The following is a 19569-nucleotide window of genomic DNA, read 5'->3' as shown; positions in this document are numbered from 1 at the left end:
ATGTCCCCATCAATGAGTTCGAAAGCATCGTTGATGCGAGCTCGCAGTTCTGGCACATTTCTTGGTAGAGGAGGTTTAAACACTGAATCTTTCACATAACCCCACAGAAAGAAATCGCATAGGGTTAAGTCGGGAGAGCGTGGAGGCCATGACATGAATTGCTGATCATGATCTCCACCACGACCGATCCATCGGTTTTCCAATCTCCTGTTTAAGAAATGCCGAACATCATGATGGAAGTGCGGTGGAGCACCATCCTGTTGAAAGATGAAGTCGGCGCTGTCGGTCTCCAGTTGTGGCATGAGCCAATTTTCCGCGGGCTACGCGTGAAACTTGTCCGCACGCGCTCAACCGTTTCTTCGCTCACTGCAGGCCGACCCGTTGATTTCCCCTTACAGAGGCATCCAAAAGCTTTAAACTGCGCATACCATCGCCGAATGGAGTTAGCAGTTGGTGGATCTTTGTTGAACTTCGTCCTGAAGTGTCGTTGCACTGTTATGACTGACTGATATGAGCGCATTTCAAGCACGACATACGCTTTCTCGGCTCCTGTGGCCATTTTGTCTCACTGCACTCTCGAGCGCTCTGGCGGCAGAAACCTGAAGTGCGGCTTCAGCCGAACAAAACTTTATGAGTTTTTCTACGTATCTGTAGTGTGTCGTGACCATATGTCAATGAATGGAGCTACAGTGAATTTATGAAATCGCTTCAATCATTTGTAATTGCCCTGTACATCTCGTCTACCGAGCGAGGTGGTGCAGAGGTTAGCACATTGGACTCGCATTCGGGAGGACAGCCGTTCAAACCTGCAACCGGCCATCCTAATTCAGGTTTTCGGTGATTTCCCTAAATCATTTCAGGCAAATGCCAAGATGGTTCCTTTTTAAGGACACGGCCGACTTCCTTCCCCATCCTTCCCATTTCCGATGAGAATGATGAACTCGCTGTTTAGTCCCCTCACCCAAAATCAGCCAAACAACCACCTCGTCTAAGGACTGCGAAGACAATATAAAAGAAATCAGGACTCGGAAGCATGTAGACAGACGTTTTATCCTCGCTCCATTTGCGAATGGAACAGTAACGAGGGTGACTAGCAGTGGTACATGGTACGCTCCGCCATGCACTGTATGGAGGTTTACAGAGTACGTAGCTTATGTAGATGTAAAGAGAAAGGGTGTCAGGTCGCAAACTGAAACCAGTACTTGTGGCGGACGAGATTGGGTATAGGAGCAATACAAGAGGGATGCTGCAGTAAGACATACCACGAGACAAGGAAGTCGCTCATATGAAAGGGCCTTATACACCACTGGCCATTAAAATTGCTACACCACGAAGATGACGTGCTACAGACGCGAAATTTAACCGACAGGAAGAAGATGCTGTGATATGCAAATGATTAGATTTCCAGAGCATTCACACAACGTTGGCGCCGGTGGCGACACCTACAACATGCTGACATGAGGAAAGTTTCCAACCGATTTCTCATACACAAACAGCAGTTGACTGGCGTTGCCTGGTGAAACGTTGTTGTGATGCCTCGTGTAAGGAGGAGAAATGAGTACCATCACGTTTCCGACTTTGATAAAGGTCGGATTGTAGCCTATCGCGATTGCGGTTTATCGTATCGCGACACTGCTGCTCGCATTGGTCGAGATCCAATAACTGTTAGCAGAATATGATATCGATGGGTTCAGGAGGGGAATATGGAACGCCGTGCTGGATCCCAACGGCCTCGTATCACTAGAAGTCGAGATGACAGGCATCTTATCCGCATGGCTGTAACGGATCGTGCAGCCACCGTCTCGATCCCTGAGTCAGCAGATGGGGACAAGACAACAACCATCTGCACGAACAGTTCGAAGACGTTTTCAGCAGCATGGAGTATCAGCTCGGAGACCGTGGATGCGGTTACCCTTAACGCTGCATCACAGAGAGGAGCGCCTGCGATGGTGTACTCAACGACGAACCTGGGTGCACGAATGGCAAAACGTCATTTTTTCGGATGAATCCAGGTTCTGTTTACAGCATCATGATGGTCGCATTCGTCTTTGGCGACATCGCGGTGAACGCACATTGGAAGCGTGTATTCGTCATCGCCACACTGGCGTATCACCCGGCGTGATGGTATGGGGTGTCATAGGTTACACGTCTCGGTCACCTCTTGTTCGCATTGACGGCACTTTGAACAGTGGGCGTTACATTTCAGATGTGTTACGACCCGTGGCTCTACCCTTCATTCGATCCCTGCGAAACCCTACATTTCAGCAGGATAATGCACGATCGTATGTTGCTGGTCCTGTTCGGGCCTTTCTGTATACAGAAAATGTTCGACTGCTGCCCTGGCCAAAACATTCTCCAGATCTCTCACCAACTGAAAACGTCTGGGCACTGGTGGCCGAGCAACTGGCTCGTCACAATACGCCAGTCACTACTCTTGATGAACTGTGGTATCGTGTTGAAGCTGCATGGGCAGCTGCACCTGTATATGCTCTGTTTGACTCAATGACCAGGCGTATCAAGGCCGTTATTACGGTCAGAGGGGGTTGTTTTGGGTTCTGATTTCTCAGGATCTATGTACCCATATTGAGTGAAAATGTTATCACATGTCAGTTCTAGTATAATATATTTGTTCAATGAATACCCGTTTAGGATCTGCATTTCTTCTTTGTGTAGCAATTTTAATGGCTAGTAGTGTATAAAGTGGTACTGGTTTTCAGAAGACATTGCGAACAGCACTTGCTTCTTACGTGAGACACCCCGTTGTTCCAAGAACGACCGAAGCGCTAAACGAGCAGCCTCGTCCACTGTCGGTGTTGTTTGTTTGTGTCTGAGGAGCGCGCTGGCCATTGGCTGTTAAATGTGTGGCAGCTGCACGTGTGGGCAGCATTCTAACGAGAGCATTGGTTGCGCTCGAACGACGGTGCGCGGTCTGCCAAGTGAGCGGTCATCGGTTCGAGCTACGAGGATGTCGGGTGCAACTGCTACACTGACAAGAAGAGGTCGCCAGCGGGGCGATCGATTTTTTGAAACTATTTATACGGTGATGTAGGTTAAGATCCCAGGTATCACACATTGCAGCCTTTCACCCTGATGGCCCTTCGTTTGCGAGTAATCGACGAAAAAATAATTCGGAATTTTATGTGACACTCAGCAGCGATAAAGAAGTTGCATTACGTAGGTGGGTTGCGTGGTATAATGAATGTCTTCCAGTCATCGGCATGGTAGCTCAGCGTGTGCGGTCAGAGGGCTTAGCTACCCTCTGTAATAAAAAACTGAGAGAACGGATCAACGAACAACCAGAACGGGTGTCATCGTACATCCGCTACGAACAAATTCTACGAACAATATAGAACAAAATAAAAAAGAGGGCTGGCCGGTCTCTCTAATAAAAAACGACTGAGTGAAGATATCAACAACAAACTTCCATGGACGTAATGTGACGTCTCCTACAACCAAATACAACGACTAGTAATGAACAAACAAAAAAAAATTTTTTTTTTCATGCAGGAGGTTATGGGTTCGAATCTCGTTAGTTGCAGTAAATTTATTTTAATTTTAAAATCTTTATCGAAATGATTCTGATCATCATTTTATTCAATTAACTGATGTAAACGTAATTTTTTATTTCCATTCCTTTGTCACATAATTTTTATCATAATGTCGACTTCTTCATTTGCTCTCATTTTTCTTCCTATCATTCTTTTTCCACCTGAAACCTTTGTTCGTGTGTTTTTAATTAATTTCATGTAAAATTTCGATTTAATTTCTTTTATCACCCTGCTTTTTCGTCCACATTATTGCGTTCATTACACCTATTTTCCATTTTGAATGAATTTTGTTTTACTTATAAACTCGTCTTTAATTTAAATTTTCGTCTTTTGTATTTTAATTGATAGATCGAAATTTTCAAATAATTGATTATTTTAATAGATAAATATAAGTGAAGTCATATACACAAAAATTCCGATTTGAAAAAAAATGAAATAAATGAAGACGTTCATGTTGTTGTTGTTGTTGCTGTGGTCTGCAGTCCAGAGACTGGTTTGATGCAGCTCTCCATGCTACTCTATCCTGTGCAAGCTGCTTCATCTCCCGGTACGTACTGCAGCCTACATCCTTCTGAATCTGCTTGGTGTATTCAAGCAACACCTGCTTTCTTTGGGATTGGAATTATTATACTCTTCACGGTGATTAAAATAATATGACAAATAAATAGAAATAAAAAATTAAATTTAAACCAATTAATTCAATAAAAATAATGATCGAAATAATTTCGGTAAAGAATTAAGGATAAGAATTTAGAACACTTAACAATATTCGAACCGACGACCTCCTGCATGTGAGGCTGTTATCTTATTCGTTATGTCACGCAACTTTTTTTTTTAATGCTATTGAATGTCACGCAAAATTCCAAATTTTTTCGTCAATTACTTGTAATCAAGGGCCGTCCAGGGTGAATGGCTGCAGTGTGTGATACGTGGGATCATAACCTACATCACTGTATAGATATTTTCAAAAAGTCGATGGCACCCCTTCGGACCTTTCCTTATGAGATGAAGAGGTTGATACAGGAGAGAAAGTCGCGATGAGCCACATCAAACCAGTTAGAAGAACGATGAAAAAAATTTCATTAAATGTAAGCAAATAGACACGTTGCGCTACAAATAATCGGTTCTATCCATTCAAAAGACCTGCCTCAGTTGTACAGGGTGGTTATACATTGCACAGCAGAATTTAAGGATCACTTGTTAGAAATATCGTAGTTGTCTTTCATTGCGACGCAGTAGCCTGAAATTAACTCAAAGGTGCCTTGGATAGGGTGGATAGCAATGTGCGGCTGTTTGCTGATGATGCTGTGGTGTACGGGAAGGTGTCGTCGCTGAGTGACTGTAGGAGGATACAAGATGACTTGTACAGGATTTGTGATTGGTGTAAAGAATGGCAGCTAACTCTAAATATAGATAAATGTAAATTAATGCAGATGAATAGGAAAAAGAATCCCGTAATGTTTGAATACTCTGTTAGTAGTGTAGCGCTTGACACGGTCACGTCGATTAAATATTTGGGCGTAACATTGCACAGCGATGTGAATTGGGACAAGCATGTAATGGCAGTTGTGGGGAAGGCGGATAGTCGTCTTCGGTTGGTAGAATTTTGGGAAGATGTGGTCCATCTGTAAAGGAGACCGCTCATAAAACACTAATACGACCTATGCTTGACTACTGCTCGAGCGTTTGGGATCCCTATCAGGTTGGATTGAGGGAGGACATAGAAGGAATTCAGAGGCGGGCTGCTAGATTTGTTACTGGTAGGTTTGATCATCACGCGAGTGTTACGGAAATGCTTCAGGAACTCGGGTGGGAGTCTCTAGAGGAAAGGAGGCGTTCTTTTCGTGAATCGCTACTGAGGAAATTTAGAGAACCAGCATTTGAGGCTGACTGCAGTACAATTTTACTGCCGCCAACTTATATTTCGCGGAAAGACCACAAAGATAAGATAAGAGAGATTAGGGCTCGTACAGAGGCATATAGGCAGTCATTTTTCCCTCGTTCTGTTTGGGAGTGGAACAGGGAGAGAAGATGGTAGTTGTGGTACGAGGTACTCTCCGCCACGCACCGTATGGTGGAGTGCGGAGTATGTATGCAGATGTAGATGTACAACGGTCCTCTGTAACTGTGCACAATCATGGCGTCCTGCCACGTCATCATAGGGCTTGACGACGCTTCAAACAGCAAGCTTTCGATACTTGAGTAAAAAAAGGCAACATCTCAGAAGTTCATCTAAAGTGTGAGGTGGTTAATGGTTCACACTGTCACCAATTTGAGCCACAATTCTGCCCAACGCCACCGGGGACGCTTCATGTGGTGGGAAGGTCGTCGTACCCCCTCTTAGCCTCATTTCATCCCTCCCCTTGACGCCACTGCGATGTAGGTCAGAACGGCTACATACTGCGTTGAACTCTGGCGGTGTTCTTATGGGTGACTGAGGGTAAGAGTCAGGCACACCGCCGCTCAGAATCAACACGAAAATTGTTGTATACATAGTTCCGCGTAGTCAGCGCGTACACAACTTTCCCACTAGAGCGCGCCCCGCTATGCACAACAGCGCAGACGCAGCGCTCGTCCGTCTCCGCACTACGAGATGGCGCTGCCATAAAGACGGACCAAATTCTGCTTCCGCCGATCCGCGTATTAATATGTAACGCAGCCAATGAGATTACGTAGAACCTTTTCTCCTCGCGGATCACACTCGCGCAGTGATACATGAACGCACGAGGTACTATAACGAGTGTACAGACTTCCAATTAGTCAGTCTGCATTTGTCTGCACCAGTCTGCACGAGTTCTACATTTGTCTGTAACAGTCTATAGTCAAGTTTCAGTCTGCGCCTAATAAGATTACCATATTCCTGTACATAGCCATGAAGATAAATGTATAGAAACTTTTGTCAAGTATCAGAAATATATGTGAGAATAAGATTAACATACCAATACCCAAGGGAACTTCAGATTGTAAATTGTAAATAGCATCCCGAGCCAAGATAAGTAATCTTTATGCTTGTTATTATTTTAATAAATGTGTGTGAAAATTAATCAAGTTCTGTTTAAAGTTGGTCACCGTCAATCTGCTACTCTAAGCGTGCATGTGGCATTTCTATCGTCTGACCTAACGGCAGAAGATAAACACGCCACGATAAGACCACGAGACATATTGCTGACACTCGCCTACTTCGTTAGAGCGACAACTCAAATAATCTGGTGGTGTGTGTACTGAAGGTCTTAGAGAACGCACACCACAAAAATGCTTCAGAAGGTGGCTTAAAGGGCGTCAGTGAAACCTCTCCTTTCCTCGGGACATTGATTCCCGCACATTACGCGGCCGAAAACGACAGTTCTTATTGCGAAGAGCAATAGGGTGACGTTCTTGGCAACCTTTCAAGTTTCTAACACGCACGGAAGTTTCCACCCCTTTCTAAGGACATTGTGGGGCCGTTTCCCCATTGATCGCACCACTTTTCAGTGCAGTGCAACCGCAATTTTTGCTTAGGAACAGTTCAAAATTATTCGAAAAACTTTTAACTTGATCCGAAGCAGCTAAAGGTTCTTGTGCTTTTGCAGCCCTCCCGCTTCACGCCTCCTGTCGTGTTCATAGGTGGGTGTGTATTGACAAATACGTCAATACAGCAGCAATGGTTCCTTCTTACGACGCCCACTTCTGCAATACCCTTGGTGCCTCCCCTCCATCCGCGCCCCCTCCCCCCCCCCCCCCCCCCGCCCGCCCGCCCCACATTTATTGAGAATTTTGGAAACGTGTATTTACAGAGACAAACCTGCTAAGTAAGGGGTGTCCAAGTGGTTGTCTATCTGCAGGTGTCTAGAACTGATTCGCAGGTTTCCTCTGTAAAGGCTCATTTTTAAAATTCTCTATACATATTGTAACACCCAAAATGAAGGATATGCATGGCACCTGCTACCGATGTATAACTTTTTTTAATTGTATGTAAATATTTGTAATTTAAATGCTTTCTTTTAAAAAGTAAGGACATTGCTTCACTGAATGTGTACATTTAAATAGAAGTCTGTTGACGTTTCATTGTATTTATCTGTGTTTTACTGTGAAACTTATAAGCTCTGGGAAAAAGCCAAAGGAATCGACTAGCAACGATAATAGAAGTGCTTGTGCGTTGTAAAATCTTTTTGTAGGGGCTTGTTGCGCAGAGCGCGCGGAGAGAGCGGGAGACGGGTTCCAGCACTTGTAGTGTGCGGAAGTGTGGTGTTAACGCTCTCGCAGTAGAGAGTACCATTTCGGCGACATCATGTACGCGCCCCGGCAAGATGACTAGTAGCAGGAGGAAGGGCAGTGGACGGACGGAAGAGGCTGTATTCATTACGATCGGCCGTTCCTGTAATTAGCTGTGGCCCCACAACATACTACCGTCTTCAACAACAGCAGCTGTTCCAGCAACACAGATTCGTCGTCGGCTCCGAGTTTCGTCACACGCACAGCACTGAAGTAAGACTGTTCATTGGTACAAAGCATTAACAGCTAACACAGCAGCACAACTGAATGTGATATGATTAATGAACTTTATTTAAATAGTAATCAGTTAAATTCAGGGCGATTGTGTCCTCATTGCCCCCAGACATTGTTGCCAAGCAGGGTCCTTGTTCCCTTTTTTCCTTATATGCTAACCGAAGTTTGAGAATCTATCACTGGAAAAATTACAAATCTAAAGAAAATGTACAAATTAAGAGCGCGGAAGTTTTATTTCTTTTACATATAGCTTTGAGCAGATGGCTGTTTGGTTTGGTACGTATTCTAGTATTTAGTTCTGTTCAAGTCAGTAAAAAAGGCTCAGTTGTTCAGACAATAATATGAAATCCAATTTGAAAATTAAGTAACTACAAAGTAAAAAGTGCTTGCCTTTCTCTAAATTTCTTTGATGACGTTATGTTGAGATCTATGAAAGTCATTGTTCACGTAACGAAGTTCGATAGTAACATACAGTTTAAGTGGATATTTTCAAATCATTACTCGATTGCCTTTTTCAAAATTTAATGACAAACTTAACGTAAAAGTGACTTCTCAGTTTTCTTTATCATTACATACTTACTTAAAATTAGTGTCAAAGAACGTGACAACCTTCAGTTGCCACGTCAATGTTTAATAATAAATGTTTTTCTTTCCCATCATCTTGTACAGGACTTTGGATGTAAATCGCCCTAGTGGACTGGCGACCGTAATTATTTCCTGTTCGTTCATTACTGTAAATTTTGGATTCATGATCAGTGGTACCCCTTTCCTATCCAGTGTTGTTCGTGAGTGAATGCACAAAATAACTTTCATTTTTCCAAATTCTAGGCCTATTCGGTTTCATTACTTTTTTTTTATTTTTAGTAGACTTTTCTACCAGAACGATCGGTTGTACACTTCCCCTACTTATCGGTATTACTTCTTCGAGAAAGATAGCCTTATCCAATTAGAAAACTTCCATTAGGTATACACTCGATCCACGGTCATATTTTATATCGCAAGCAGGATAGGCCGATTAGTAAGGGGGAGGTTACAATATGAGTGGGAGCCACTGAGGCTGTTGCCAAACGGGGGGACGTAAGATTCAGGTGAGTGTCGGTTTCAGTGCCGCACGCTTCTGTGATCACGCCACATGAGAACGAGAAACAGGAGCACTGAAATAGCATAAGAACCCTCTGCTGCTTCAGACCACGTTCAATATCGTCGATTGGTTTTGAATGGTCCCTAGTTGATCCACCCTGTATACCAGTGCAAAAGTTGCAATCCGCTCTTCATCGTCCGCTTACGTTAAATCAGTGAGTGGATCGAAACAGCATATCCAGACACTCTGGGATGATGATGGCATTGAAACAGAGGATGACACGCGTAAAGCTGAAATACTAAACACCTTTTTCCAAAGCTGTTTCACAGAGGAAGACCGCACTGCAGTCCCTTCTCTAAATCCTCGCACGAACGAAAAAATGGCTGACATCGAAATAAGTGTCGAAGGAATAGAAAAGCAACTGAAATCAGCCAAGAGAGGAAAGTCCACTGGACCTCACGGGATACCAATTCGACTCTACACAGAGTACGCGAAAGAACTTGCCCCCCTTCTAATAGCCGTGTACCGCAAGTCTCTAGAGGAACGGAAGGTTCCATATGATTGGAAAAGGGCACAGGTAGTCCCAGTTTTCAAGAATGGTCGTCGAGCAGATGCGCAAAACCATAGGCCTATATCTCTGACATCGATCTGTTGTAGAATTTTAGAACATGTTTTTTTGCTCGCGTATCATGTCATTTCTGGAAACCCAGAATCTACTCTGTAAGAATCAACATGGATTCCGGAAACAGCGATCTTGTGAGACCCAACTCGCTTTATTTGTTCATGAGACCCAGAAAATATTAGATACAGGTTCCCTGGTAGGTGCCATATTCCTTGACTTCCGGAAGCCGTTCGATACATTCCGCACTGTCGCCTGATAAACAGAGTAAGAGCCTACGGAATATCAGACCAGCTGTGTGGCTGGATTGAAGAGTTTTTAGCAAACAGAACACAGCATGTTGTTCTCAATGGAGAGACGTCTACAGACTTTAAAGTAACCTCTGGCGTGCCACAGGGGAGTGTTATGGGACCATTACTTTTCACAATATATATAAATGACCTAGTAGACAGTGTCGGAAGTTCCATGCGGCTTTTCACGGATGATGCTGTAGTATACAGAGAAGTTGCAGCATTAGAAAATTGCAGCGAAATGCAGGAAGATCTGCAGCGCATAGCCACTTGGTGCAGGAGGTGGAAATTGACCCTTAACATAGACAAATGTAATGTATTGCGAGTACGTAGAAAGAAGGGGCCTTTATTGTATGATTATATGATAGCGGAACAAACACTAGTAGCAGTTACTTCTGTAAAATATCAGGGGGTATGCGTACGGAACGATTTGAAGTGGAATGATCATATAAAATTAATTGTTGGTAAGGCGGGTGCCAGGCTGAGATTCATTGGGAGAGCCCTTAGAAAATGTAGTCCATCAACAAAGGAGGTGGCTTACAAAACACTCGTTCGACCTATACTTGAGTATTGCTCATCAGTGTGGGATCCGTACCAGGTCGGGTTGACAGAGGAGATAGAGAAGATCCAAAGAAGAGAGGCGCGTTTCGTCCCAGGGTTATTTGGTAAGCGTGATAGCGTTACGGAGATGTTTAGCAAACTCAAGTGGCAGACTCTGCAAGAGAGGCGCTCTGCATCGCGGTGTAGATTGCTGTCCAGGTTTCGAGAGGGTGCGTTTCTGGATGAGGTATCGAATATATTGCTTCCTCCCGAGGAGATCACGAATGTAAAGTTAGAGAGATTAGAGCGCGCACGGAGGCTTTCCGGCAGTCGTTCTTCCCGCGAACCATACGCGACTGGAACAGGAGGGGGAGGTAGTGACAATGGTGCGTAAAGTGTCCTCCGCCACACACCGTTGGGTGGCTTGCGGAGTATAAATGTAGATGTAGATGTAGATCGTACTGAGAACTGTCGTTTTCGACCGCGAAATGTGTGGGAATCGACGCGGGTTGGTTTCATTGATGCCCTTTATGCCACCCTCGTTGAAACGTAGTCGAGCCCGAGGGTAACGTTGCAAGACTTCCTGCTTTTGCACCACTACAGCGGAAGATCGTAGCCACGTTTGAGACAAATTTCAAACTTATGCGTCGCAATGGCAAGCAGTTAGGGGGTTTCGAAAAAGCGACCCTTCAATTCTGTTGCCCATTGTAATTGAACTTTCGCTACTTGAGGGGGCCGCCATGAAATGGCGGACAAATCGTAGGACAATGAAACTCTGTGGAAACATTTGTGAGGACATGCGGAAGAGACATAAAGAAAATACTGTTGAAAGAAACACTTTTTAATTTCCACATGAGAGAGTAACATTTCTCAATTGCGTGCCATGTTTACGTTTCACAACTGTTCGCAGCACTCTTCGAACGGGGGATCGGGGCACACAGGTCGTCGGCTGCTTGAAGACTGCACATTGCGCCCAGCAATGTCAGCCATGGCGACAGTAATTTCTTCAAAAATTTGTGGCGCAGTCGGTCGTCGCCCTCTCGCAAGAGCAACTCCCAAATCACCAGTTAATTACAACTTCCGAATCACGTTCTTCAACCCCAGAACGAAAGGAGGACCTCTCCATATTCGTTTAATGCGTCGATATTCGCGAATAGCAGCAGCACTATTACTATTGTTTCGATAAAATGATTTACACGTGAAGCCCTGCTCACCTTGACCAGACCCATGTTGACTGCAGCTGTAATGCACACAAAAAATGGTTCAAATGGCTCTGAGCACTATGGGACTTAACATCTGATGTCATCAGTCCCCTAGAACTTAGAACTACTTAAACCTAACTAACCTAAGGACATCACACACATCCATGCCCGAGGCAGGATTCGAACCTGCAACCGTAGCAGTCGCGTCGTTCCGGACTGAAGCGCCTAGAACCGGCACACAGACCCTTGTCTTTCAGCCCTACGTCGCCGTACCAGTACCGGCCCCGGAGGGTAAAAACGTATGGGTTGAACACACAGTGAAGACTGCAAATGAAATGTTGTAATAGATGTTGTTGAAAAAACGCCGAAAATCTGCTTTCTGTAGTATGGTAGCCGAGAAAAAACATCTTCACAACACACACATGGACTAACAACAATGGAAATCGCCACTGAAGATGCTTCATAAATAAAAGAAGCTAAACTCTCATGGCAAAAAACAAATTGCCTTTCATTTAGTTGCAAAGACGGAACCAACCACCATGAACTTTTACTATTGTTTCATCTCTCAGAACTTTACCGCACTAATTTTGTCAAGGACATCCCTTAGGAAGTTAGTTTTGGCCAGTAATAAACTACACTACTAGCCATTGAAACTGCTACACCACGAAGGTGACGTGCTGCAGACGCGAAATGTAACCGACAGGAAGAAGATGCTGTGATATGCAAATGATTAGCTTTTCAGAGCATTCACACAAGGTTGGCGCCGGTGGCGATACCTACAACGTGTTGACATGACGAAAGTTTCCAACCGATTTCTCATACGCAAACAGCAGTTGACCGGCGTTGCCTGGCGAAACGTTGTTGTGGTGCCTCGTGTAAGGAGCAGAAATGCGTACCATCACGTTTCCGACTTTGATAAAGGTCGGATTGTAGCCTATCGCGATTGCGGTTTATCGTATTGCGACATTGCTGCTCGTGTTGGTCGAGATCTAATGACTGTTAGCAGAATATGGGATCGGTGGTTTCAGGAGGGTAATACGGAACGCCGTGCTGGGTCCCAACGGCCTCGTATCACTAGCAATCGAGATGACAGGCATCTTATCCGCACGGCTGTAACGGATCTTGCAGCCACGTCTCGATCCCTGAGTCAACAGATGGGGACGTTTGCAAGACAACAACCATCTGCACGAACAGTTTGACGACGTATACAGCAGCATGGACTATCAGCTCGGAGACCATGGCTGCGGTTACCCTCACGCTGCATCACAGACAGGAGCGCCTGCGATGGTGTACTCAAGGACGAACCTAGGTGCACAAATGGCAAAACGTCATTTTTTCGGATGAATCCAGGTTCCGTTTACAGCATCATGATGGTCGCACTCGTGTTTGGCGACATCGCGGTGAACGCACATTGGAAGCGTGTATTCGTCATCGCCATACTGGCGTATCACCCGCCGTGATGGGCTGCCATTGGTTACACGTCTCGATCACGTCTTGTTCTCATTGACGGCACTTTGAACAGTGGACGTTACATTTCAGATGTGTTACGTCCCATGGCTCTACCCTTCATTCGATCCCTGTGAAACCCTACATTTCAGCAGGATAATGCACGACCGCATGTTGCACGTCCTGTACGGGCCTTTCTGGACACAGAATATGTTCGACCGCTACCCTGGCCAACACATTCTCCCGATCTCTCATCAACTGAAAACGTCTGGTCAATGGGGGCCGAGCAGCTGGCACGTCATAATACGCCAGTCACTACTCTTGATGAACTGTGGTATAGTGTTGAAGCTGCATAGGCAGCTGTACCTGTATACGCCATACAAGCTCTGTTTGACTCAATGCCGGGGAGTATCAAGGCCGTTATTACGGCCAGAGGTGGTTGTTCTGGGTACTGATTTCTCAGGATCTGTGCACCCAAATTGTGTGAAAATGTAATGACATGCCAGTTCTAGTATAATATATTTGTCCAATGAATACCCGTTTATCATCTGCATTTTTTCTTGGTGTGGCAATTTCAATGGCCAGTAGTGTATATCATTCCTTAATTAGTTCCTTAATTCTGATACTATATTCCGACTTTTTACATCAAGGACGGTTCAGTATGACCTCACTTTCACTGTTCGGTACTGGGCTAATCGAAGCGTCGTTACATTGACGTTTTGTATAATGCGAACACACCATCATTTGCGGTGCCGTCGCTTGGGGTTACATTCCTTTCCCTTGGCGTCTAGTGTGAATCGGCCTCTAGGATGTTCTATACAACATGCAGAACCATGTTGAAGGTAGCGAGTTCAGACAGTCTGCGTAATACCTCGGATGTCATGTCGTACGTTAAAAGGGACGCGTAAATTGATACAAACACCCCCATTCGGTTTAAACTGTCACTGAATAGTGCCGTGGCTGCCAGAGCGTATTTCTCTGCATACCTGCTCGTCACGAACTGTGGTGTCGATTCACTTGTGGCTAATGCGGCAAGTTTAGCATTCCGCGCTGTAGCCGCAGGCCCGAGTAACGCTTAGAGCGCATGGAAGCTAATGGAAACAAGTACGAGTGCTGACAAATTGTTACACGCCCGGTTTCCGAGAATACTTCACCTCTACTTCAAGTACATAAGGCTGCCCGCCCATTATCGTGCGCCGTGTTTATTTAGCCCCTCGGAATAATTACTGACACAGCTACTGAGGCCATCTGATACAATAAACAGTGGCGCAAATCGTTTGTTACAGGATATAGGGCGCAGAGAACATATTAGGCTGAATGTCTCGCGGTGGAAGAGTTATACAAGCGGACCAGGTGTTTTTCCAGTAGTGCCTCCGCCACTTATGCTGTTCGCCAGAAATCTTTATGGGCGCATGCAACAACGAAAGCTAAAGATCTAGAACCAGCTATTGCAGTCTGGCAAGGCTGAGTTCTTACCACTCTGTTTTGCGTCCTCAAAATGATGACACACCTGAATCACTCACATTGACGTAGTTTCATCCTGATCAACGGCCTACAGACGATTATTTCTAATTTTTCGACTGTTGATGTTTTTCCAGCACTCTTGCATCTTACCCTGTTACGCCTTTGTTATTCTCCCTCCCATGTCGCTGTAAATTTCTTTTTTTCTATCGACGCAGTCTTCTGATTGTAGAATTTGACTCGTAAAATCGTTTCTAATTATTTTCGAATCGCTGACGTAGTTTAAAATTAGGTCTCTTGATACAGCCAAGCAAGTGAAGCCACTTCGTAGAGGAAAGTCTTCTGGTCTCTATTGTACACCAATTAGGTTCCAATAAGGAAATATTGCCAGCCTAACTCCAGTTTTAGCAGTCATATACAACTGCTCACCTGACGAAGAATCCGTTCCTACAGACTGGAAAATTGTACAAATCACCCTAATAGACTTAAAAGGATATGAGAGAAAACAGCAAAATTATTTACGATAAATCAGTCAAATCTAAAGGATGTGGGGAAGACAAACCAAAGACTGCTTTTTATTGGCAGAACAGTTAGACTAAAGAACTACTAAAAAGACTGCTTAGACTACGCTTCTGCTGCCTCTTTTGTAGCACTGCTTCGCGGTCTGGCCTCCTCACCACATAGGATTAACGGATTACATCGAGAAAATTTAAAGAAGAGCAGCACGTTTTTTACTATCGCGAAATAGGGGAGAAAGTGTCACTGAGATGGTACAGAATTTGGAGTGACCATCATTAAAACAAAGGCGTTTTTCATTGCGGAAGAATCTTCAGGCGAAATTTCAATCATCAACTTTCTTCTCCGAATGCGAAAACATTTTGTTGACGCCGATATAAATTGGGAGAAACTATCATCATAATAAAATAACGGAAATCACAGTTCGCAGGGAAAGATATAGATGGAATAATAGAGAATTACTATGAAGGTACGAGGGTTGCCCAGAAAGTTTTTTCTTCAACTATTCTTTATTGAACATAATGAGAATTACACACACGAAAGAACGGTATTTTATCTACAGTCTCTATTTTTCCATGTAATCTCAATCCTGTTCTATGGCCTTCCTCCAGCGCGAAACAAGGGAGTGTATGCCCTGTCGATACCAATCCTTGCCCTGTTGGTGGAGCCAGTGCTTCACCGTGTGAATCACCTCCTCATCGCCCTCAAAATGTCTTCCACTAATGACACCATTTAATGGCTCAAACACGCGGGATAACCCGAGCGGTCTGGGGCGCTGCAGTCATGGACTGTGCGGCTGGTCCCGGCGGAGGTTCGAGTCCTCCAAATGGCTCTGAGCACTAAGGGACTCAACTGCTGAGGTCATTAGTCCCCTAGAACTTAGAACTAGTTAAACCTAACTAACCTAAGGACATCACAAACATCCATGCCCGAGGCAGGATTCGAACCTGCGACCGTAGCGGTCTTGCGGTTCCAGACTGCAGCGCCTTTAACCGCACGGCCACTTCGGCCGGCTCGAGTCCTCCCTCGGGCATGGGTGTGTGCGTTTGTCCTTAGGTTAATTCAGGTTAAGTATGTGTAAGCTTAGTGACTGATGACCTTAGCAGTTAAGTCCCATAAGATTTCACGCACATTTGAACATTTGAATGGCTCAAACGAGTGGAAGTCCGAGGTGGCTAGGTAAAGTGTGTTAGGTGTGACAGCCGTGGATGGTCTCCCCGCAAATTGCAAATCGTGGAGCTCCGCCGAACCGCCTTCTAATGACCTCACCCTCCGTGCCCAGCGACTAACTGTACTTCTGTCGACAGCAGACGCTCCACAGACATTGTACAAGCTTTTGTGAATATTCCCCACAGTTTGTTTCTTTGCAGTGAGAAATTGAATGACGGGACGGTGCTAGTAATGTACATCACCTACAGACGCCATTTTGAAACTGTCCTGCAGCTACGCTATCTGCCGGAAGTGACGGAAACTTGGCGCGCTCACTCAGGGGATTTCAAATAATACATACGTAGTGTTTCGAATTCGTAGCATTGTTTTCGGCCGAGAAAAACAAATTGCGGTGCATTACCTTCTGGGCAACCTTCGTAGTTCAATGAAACCTCTGCCAGGCACTTAAGTAAGATTTGCAGAGTATCCGTGTAGCTCTAGATATAGATGTAGACATCTCATTAAGACCGACCTGTACTAGTGTCTTGAAAGATTGGAACATATATTGCGTTCAAACATTATAAATATACTTTGAAGTGTATGGTCCATTAACATATAACCAGTACGAAATTAGATAATATCGTTCTACATCTACAGGTACAAACATACTATACAATTCACCACACGATGAATGGTGGAAGACGCTTTACACCAATACTGGTGATGGCCTTTTTAGTAGCACTCGTAAATGGAGCGAGGGATAAACGATTGACTATTTGTGTGGTGTCGTCCGAACAGCGAGGTGCCACAGAAAGGTTGGTGCTTACTACCTGAGCCCCCATCTTACTCTGTTACTCGCTCCTGTGAACGTTATACAGATCTTGGTGCCTCTCGCGTCCATCTAGAAAAGGTAACATGAAGATGCCTAAATAAGGCGAAACGCGTAGTTGAAAAATAAAAATCTAAAATTACAACCAAGACTGTTTTTAACCAATACTATTTGAGAGAGGACATGTAGTTCGCCTCAAAGAAGCGTCGAGATGGCTGGGTGTTTGTGTTGTCTTCATCATTTCATCCTCATTCATGAAAGTGGTGAGATTGGGCTGAGCAAAGGTTGAGAATTTGTACGGGCGCTGATAACCACGCAGTTGAGAGCCCCACAAACCGAACGTCATCATCATCAAAGAGGCCGCTTGGAGTAACTGGCGAAATGCTCGACATTTTTATTAGGAGCGATGCCACTGTTCGGCAGAAATGGGTGAACCATTACCGAGCACAGGGTCAGGAAGGAAGCGGTCCAACTGGAGAGACAACAGAACGTGAGGACCGAGCAATCGGCAGAGAGGCTCTAAGAGCCCCAGATTTATTGTGACCATCGATCGGACGTGCAACTGGAGCTTCAGCAATCACAAGGACCATTACTAGGTGGCTCGCAGAAATGGGGCTGACCTCACGGCGCCCCTTGCGCCGACTACCGTTGACCTCTGTAGACCAACAAGTCCGATTGCTGTGGTGTCGGGCACATTCAGCCTAGAGCCTCACTGACTGGATTAGAACCGTCTTCAGTGATGAGCCCCGCTGAGAACTGAGCCCCGGTTACCAGCGAAAACGTGTCTGGAGACGCCCCGAACAGCGGTGAGATACCATCCTGATTGTAACCCGTCATACGAAAATGTTCAGATGTGTGTTAGATCTGATGGGACTTAACTGCTAAGGTTGTCAGTCCCTAAGCTTACACACTACTTAACCTAAATTATCGTAAGGACAAACACACACACCCATGCCCGAGGGAGGACTCGAACCTCCGCCGGGACCAGCCGCACAGTCCTTGACTGCAGCGCCCTAGACCGCTCGGCTAATCCCGCGCAGCTAACCCGCCATACGGCCCGACAGTCGGAAGTGATGATCTGGCGTGTCAGTTCTTTTCATAGCAGCACCCTCTGGTTGTCATCCGCGGGGTCCATGCAGCACGACGGTACGTCGACGATATTCTAAGTCTCGTTTTGTTGCTCTTCATTGTTAGTCATCCTGGACTTACATTTCAGCAAGATAATGCCCGTCAGCACACGGAAATATTTTCAAGTGCTTGTCTTCGTGCTTGCCAAACCATACCCGGGCCAGCAAGTTCGCCGAATCTCTCCGCAAGTGACGACGTTTGGAGCATTTTGGGCAGAGCCCTCAAACCAGCTCAGAATTTTGACGCTCTAACGCTCCAGTTGGGCAGAATTTGGCACGATATCACTCAGGAGGACACCACACAACTCTATCAATCAATGTGAAGCCGAATAATTGCTTGCATAAGATCCAGAGGCGGATCAAGGCTTTATTGACTTGCTCAATTTGAAAAGCTCTTTCTCTTCAAAAAATCATCCAATTTTGTTGAAACTATTAGCATTTGTTTGTCTGTATACGAACATCACATATAACATTTTTGATTCAATTCGGTTAATTCCTACGCCATGCTTCGTCTTTTATCCCTTAGAGTGTATATCCAGTTTCTATCGGGAATCCTGTCTTTATCAGTTGCAAGACACCTCGTGTGGGAGGGAGAAACAGGTGTGTATTTTTATTTAAACTCTATAAATGAAACGCAAGGAGGGCTGTTCAAAATATAAGTGACTTATTCAGTGAGACTGCAGAAAACTGCATGTGCAATAATTATTGAAATTTTATCCAGTTCATTTAACAATCACACACAAATTATTCAAATAATGATAAGCAAAAGTAAAAAATTTGGGTCGCCAGATACTGTAGAAAGAATCATAAAAAACAACAAATAGTCTCCTGGAAATGGAAAAAAGAACACATTGACACCGGTGTGTCAGACCCACCATACTTGCTCCGGACACTGCGAGAGGGCTGTACAAGCAATGATCACACGCACGGCACAGCGGACACACCAGGAACCGCGGTGTTGGCCGTCGAATGGCGCTAGCTGCGCAGCATTTGTGCACCGCCGTCGTCAGTGTCAGCCAGTTTGCCGTGGCATACGGAGCTCCATCGCAGTCTTTAACACTGGTAGCATGCCGCGACAGTGTGGACGTGAACCGTATGTGCAGTTGACGGACTTTGAGCGAGGGCGTATAGTGGGCATGCGGGAGGCCGGGTGGACGTACCGCCGAATTGCTCAACACGTGGGGCGTGAGGTCTCCACAGTACATCGATGTTGTCGCCAGTGGTCGGCGGAAGGTGCACGTGCCCGTCGACCTGGGACCGGACCGCAGCGACGCAC

This window comes from Schistocerca nitens, chromosome 2, assembly GCF_023898315.1.
Source record: "Schistocerca nitens isolate TAMUIC-IGC-003100 chromosome 2, iqSchNite1.1, whole genome shotgun sequence".
NCBI lineage: Eukaryota > Metazoa > Arthropoda > Insecta > Orthoptera > Acrididae > Schistocerca > Schistocerca nitens.
This window is presented reverse-complemented; position numbering follows the sequence as displayed.